Genomic DNA, 6,242 nt, shown 5'->3' on the forward strand with positions numbered 1-6,242 from the left:
GCTTAAGTGATTTCCCTTTTTCATTTGCTGACCTGTCACAGACATGTTCTCAGCCCGTCCACATGGCACCTGTCTGAGTGTTTGTAGGGCAAGACTCTTCTGAGGCTTTGGTCTGAGGTCATAGGGTGTGCAATACACCACATACGAGGAGGGAATCGGCTCTGAACCCTGTGCTGGTGGCTCGCACACTCCTAGTGAGTCCCGGACCCCGTGCCCGCCGCTCGCACACTCCTAGTGAGTCCTGGACCCCATGCCCGCCGCTCGCACACTCTTAACCAGCCCTGGGCCCCGTGCCCGCCGCTCGCACACTCCTAGTGAGTCCCGGACCCCGTGCCCGCCGCTCGCACACTCCTAGTAAGTCCCGGACCCCGTGCCCGCCGCTTGCACACTCCTAACCAGCCCTAGACCCCGTGCCTGCCGCTCGCACACTCCTAGTGAGTCCTGGGCCCCGTGCCCGCCGCTCGCACACTCCTAACCAGCCCGGGGCCCTGTGCTCTTCGCTCACTGATTCCAGTTCTTTCAAGATTCATCTTTTTAGTCTCCAGAAAGTTCACATCTGGACAGAATCGATGGCAGGGTTTACTTTCCCAGAAGAAAAATTCAACTTCCAGTTTAAAAAAAAAAAGACCTTTTCTTTCAGTATTGGAGACAGAGCCCTGGGCCTTGAGTTTGTGAGGTAAGTGCTCTACTGCCAGCTACACACATCCTAGGACTTTGCACACTAAGATAAGGTCTCTGTTAGCCTTGAACCCACTCTTAAGCCCAGGCTGGCCTTGAATTTCAGATTTCCTGACTCTTTCTTTCCAAGGAGCTGTAGGTGTTTTGTCTGCCACGTGTGGGTGCTGGGAACCCAAGCAGGGTCCTCTGCAAGAGCAGCCAGTGTTCTTGACTGCTGAGCCATCTCTCCAGCCCTGAGAGAGGGGGGGACGGAGGGAGGGAGAGACAGAGGCAGAGAGAGAGAGGCAAAGAGAGAGAGAGAGAGACAGACAGACAGAGACACAGAGAGACAGAGAGACAGAGAGAGACAGAGAAACAGAAGAAGAGAGAGAGAGAGAGAGAGAGAGAGAGAGAGAGAGAGGGAGGGAGGGAGATTTCTTCTACTCTCCTTTATAACCAGCTCTGTGAGCTTCCCACCCGACTGCCCTGTTTCTCACCGTCCTTCTCTGGTGTCAGTCTCACTAGCTTCAGCCTTAGCCTCACTCTCGCTCTCTGCTGGCTGTTCTGGCTGAGATGGGTATTTGTAGATGCCGTGCTCCAGGTGGGACATCAGGGATGGATTCTATCCCTTCATTTCTTTTCTTGTTTGTTTGTTTTTTGTTTTTCCAGACAGGGTTTCCCTGGGTAGCCCTGGCTACCCTGGATTCAATTTGAAGACCAGGCTGGCCTCAGAGAGATCTACCTGCCTCTGCCTCTGCCTCCTGCGTGCTGGGATTAAAGGCATGTGCCACCACTGCTCTGGCTGTCACTTCCTTTCTTTCTTTCTTTTTTAAAGATTTATTTATTTATTATTATGTATACAGTGCTCTGCCTGCATGTACACCTGCAGGCCAGAAGAGGGCATCAGATCTCATTACAGATGGTTGTGAGCCACCATGTGGTTACTGGGAATTGACTCAGGACCTTCAGAAGAGCAGTCAGTGCTCTTAACCTCTGAGCCATCTCTCCAGCCTGCCCCCCCCCTTTTAAGGTGTTCTTTTTAAAATTATTTTTATTGTTTGTTTTAATTTTTTATTTTTTGTCACTTCATTTCTTACTATTTAGCATCCCTGTATATTTTATACGTGTTCTCCTGCCCCTTCCATCCCCATCTCTTCATCTCTGTCTCACTTGGTCTCTGTCTTTGTATGTGTGTGTGCATGTGTGCACATACACACATGTGCACACACACACACACACACACACACACACACACACACACATCAAATCCAGAATCTGAGCTGGCTAGGCAATCTCTCTACCACTGATCGGTGTCTCAGCCTTTGATTTCTTCAGACAGGGTCTCACTAGTATCCCAGGCTGGCCTTAAATTTGTGATCCTCCTTCCTGCGCCTTCTGAACGCTAGGGTCCCAGGAGTACATGTGGCTTGAGGTGTGCATGTCTGGTCTCTCCACAAAACTGGAATGGCAGAATATTAGGACCGTGAGCCCCCCTCGAGCCCCCCTAAGCACCTCCATGGTGTCTAGAATGCATTCCCAGTTCTTTGTCTTTGACTAGAGCGTCCCTGCATTACAGCAGCCACTGGGAGGGGGCGTTTCTAATGCCTCCTGTGTCACTGTGTGGTTGTGCCCAGAGATGTGCCTGAGCGAAGTGACAAAGGCTAAGCAGACAAATCTCAACTTCAAAGCTGGCGTGGGCTGTGGAGGAAAGCCTGCCCCCAGAACAAAGAGGACCAAGACGGAGCTCTCCAGAGCCTATGCTCTGTGCCAGGGAACAGAAAAGCAGAATCTAGCTGTTGCATCACCGGCAAGGGATGCGTTCGCTTTGTGTCCAGGCCTGCATGTGTGGGCATGCTGCTGTATCCTGTGTCTGTAGTGCCACAGGGGTTCAAGCGTGACTCTGCTGAAGCCGAGGCAAGTCGCCCGTCCTGACGCTGGCCCCTGTGCCCTCTGCCACCCCATCCACGTCCTTCTTTCCTTGGACTAAGCCTGGAGGACATGGAATCCCGAGACTCTTTTGTGTTTTCCTCTTTACAAAGGCCTGGACCATATTCCCAGCCTGGGAACCTCCACAGGCAGGTCTGCTGTCTATAGCTTGGGCTGGTGACAGCCATCACACCCTGATGAGGATTAATGAACTTCCCGGGCCTGTTGGGTGACTCTGCCTTGGGAAACCATCCAGTACAGAGCTGGGTCTAGCCCCGCATCATAGCAATGCTTTGTCATGAGTCAGAACTGGTGAAGTAGACGTTCCCACTACCGAGGAGGCACAGGACAGCCTCCCAGCCATCACTGAGGGCTCTTATGGCTTGGCGTCTGCTGGCTGATTTGCGGGTTTGCTTGAGCTATTGACAAGACTCTGGGTCAGGTCTCACTTATTCCTGTGAAGGGACATGGAGGTATCATGGGTGACCCAAAGAGAAAGATTATTAAAAATTACTTTAGGAAGCCGGGCGTGGTGGCGCACGCCTTTAATCCCAGCACTCGGGAGGCAGAGGCACGTGGATCGCTGTGAGTTCTAGAACAGCCTGGTCTACAAAGCGAATCCAGGACAGCCAAGGCTACACAGAGAAACTCTACCTCGAAAAAAAAAATTACTTTAACGGGTTGGGCATTGTGGCGTAAGCTTTTAATCCCAGCACTCGGGAGGCAGAGGCAGAAGGATTGCTGTGAGTTCAAGGCCAGCCTGGTCTACAGAGCGAGTCCAGAACAGCTAAGGCTACACAGAGAGACTCTGTCTTGAAAAACAAAACAGAACAAAACAAAACAACAACAAAAAAAACAAACAAAAACCCAAAAAATCACTTTAGCCTTTAACGTGTGTCTGGGATGGGTTAGAAGTTCTGTGCTAAGAACCTCTCTATTAATGCTTCATCTGGGGGCATGAGAGAAAGAGGCTGTGTTCTGTCGCACTGCAGAATTTGGGCAGGCATTGTTGAAGATGGAGACAAATAGGGGAGCCCCAGGCAGGTTAGAGAGCGATGTGCTCCATGTGGTCAAATGCTGCTGCTCAGACGCTGCGTGCCTGGTACTTGACTGCATGGGGTGAAGGCTGGGCCAACACATGCAGCATCCTTCCGTGCCGTACAGAGGCCTGCTTCCCCAGGATCATCAAAGGAGCCAGGCTGGCTGAAAAGGAAATACCTCTTGGTCCAGGAAGCAGGAAGCTGTGCCCTAAAGATGTTCAAAGATGGGATTTTATCTTCTCTCCCCACAAGCAGGGGAAGGGCCCCCGTGAGAGAGGAACGGGTTTGAGGGGCTGACTGATGGACACTACCCTGTTGCCCTCCAGGAATAATAGTATGAGTGCTTTTATAGAAGGGTCCAAGGGACCTTGTTTGTTCCTTCTCTCACGGGAAGACACAGAGAAACCTATGACCCACACGTGGAATCCACTTAGTGGCTTAATTGATCTAAATTCTCCTTGGCTCCTGAAAGTGCACATGTCCTGTTGTTTCTAACCCATTCAGCCTCTCAATGGATTAAGCCAGTGGAAGGTAAGAAACAGAGGCAAGGTATTCTGGAATCTGCAATATCTTATGTGCCGTTAGTTATCACTGTACCCATGAAAACTCAGACACAGCAGTGTGCACAGGACACGATCTCCATGTGGCGAGTCCCCCGAGGCCAGGAAAGACTGTGTTCTCAGCACCTAAGAGGCATAGTCAGGTTGTGTATTCTGGTTCTGACTTAGATGGAGGCAGGACAAGGATCCATGGTGAGGCGGTGTCTTCTTGCAGTCTAGATTGCAACCTCTTCGGCCATTGGCCTCTTCAGAAGTTTGTTTGTTAGAAAGAGGTAAACTGAGTGTGTTTATTGTCATGGTCATGGAGGGGGGACATGTATGTGTAGGTATGTCCATATGCATATATGTGGAAGCCAGAGGACAACTTTGTTTTTCATCAAACTGTATCCATCTCCTTTGGGACAAGGCCTGGCGTTATCCTGGAGCTTGACAGTTTAAGTCTGGACTGGCTGGCCAGCCTGCCCTCCTTCATCTCCCCAGTGCAGGATTACAGACCCAGCCACATGAGAGTTTTAAAAAATACACATATATTATATTTTGTGTGTGTCTGTGGGGGGGGTGCTGTGTACTCAAGTGGAACTCAAGACGGCAGCTTTCAGGAGTTGATTCTCTACTTCCGTTTTGGGTTCTGAGTTTCAGTGAGGAGCCCAAGCTGTCTAAAGAACTCACGAGAGCTGGAATTACAGGCTCTCCCCACCATTCTTGGCTGTTAAGCTGGTGCTTGTTTGGCTTTTATGGCACTGAGCTTTGAACACGCTAGGTAAGCACACACCACTGGGAGGTTCCCCTATGCCTAATCAGCTACACTTGTGGCCACTTGAGTCCTCTGCAGTGTCTGACGAGGGCCCATTTCCTGGCACATGTGGTAGCAAGAGACTAGAAGGCTCCAGGGATCCCCCGTCACCCTGAAAATGCAACACATCTGCCTTATTAGCTGGTCCCGCCCCAGAGGCCCCACCTGCTGACACCAGCACACTGTGGAGCAGTGTCCAGCCTACACGTGAGGCCAAGGTTTGCATGAACATGCAGTCTATAGCACATCACAATTTGTTACTCACCTAGGAATCCAGTCTTCAAGCATCCACACCTTCCAGAAGGTCACAGACTGTGGTAACTGGGTAAATTTCTTTTTTTTTTTCTTTGAGATTTCATCTTTTTTAAAAATTCATTCATATTACATCTCAATAGTTATCCCATCCCTTGTATCCTCCTATTCCTCCCTCCCTCCCGCTAAATTTCTAATTGTCTTCAGTGGACATCCCATTCTTGGTTTCTTCTCTTCCTTCCTTCTTCTTCCTTCTTTTTGTTGTTTTGTTTTCAAGGCAGGGTCTTACTATGTAGCTTTGGCTGTCCTGGAAATCACTATGTAGACCAGGCTCCCTCTGCCTCCCAAATGTTGAGACTAAAGTCATGTGCCACTAGTCCATCTGACATCTGTCTCTTTATGTTTTGTTTGTTTGTATTTTGTTTTGTTTTGTTTTGTTTAGGTTTTTTGAGGCAGGGTTTCTCTGTGTAATACTTCTGGCTGTCCTGGACTCGCTTTTGTAGAATAGGCTGGCCTTGAACTCACAGAGATCCAACTGCCTCTGCCTCCCAAATGCTGGGATTAAAGGAGTGCACCACTACTGGCCAGCTTGACATACGTTTCTTTAAAAGTGAGGGACTGGGCCAACAAGATGGCTCAGAGGATAAAGGTGCTTGCCACCGAAGTGTGACAACCTGAGTCCAACCCCAGAACCCACGTAAAGGTAGAAGGAGCACAATTCTTCACAAAGCTGCCCTCTGACTGCCACACACACTGTGGCTTACGTAATCCCCTATAATAATACTCACCAGTGTCTAACAGAGTGCTGTGGTGAGGGGCAGTCTTACTGGTGGGGTTGCCTAGAGGCTTGGGGAAGGCAGGATGCTTGTGCAGGACTCAGGGGTGTTCTAGAGGAACCCCGAGACAGGGAAGAAGATGAACAGGGGTGTAGCTTCAGAAAGGAGCTCACCCTGGTCCCCCTAAGAGTGCCAGAGTCCAAAAGGCATGATGGCTGTGTCCTGCAGGCCAGGGGGC

This window comes from Acomys minous (assembly GCF_964271855.1).
Source record: "Acomys minous genome assembly, chromosome: 1".
NCBI classification, from domain to species: Eukaryota; Metazoa; Chordata; class Mammalia; order Rodentia; family Muridae; genus Acomys; species Acomys minous.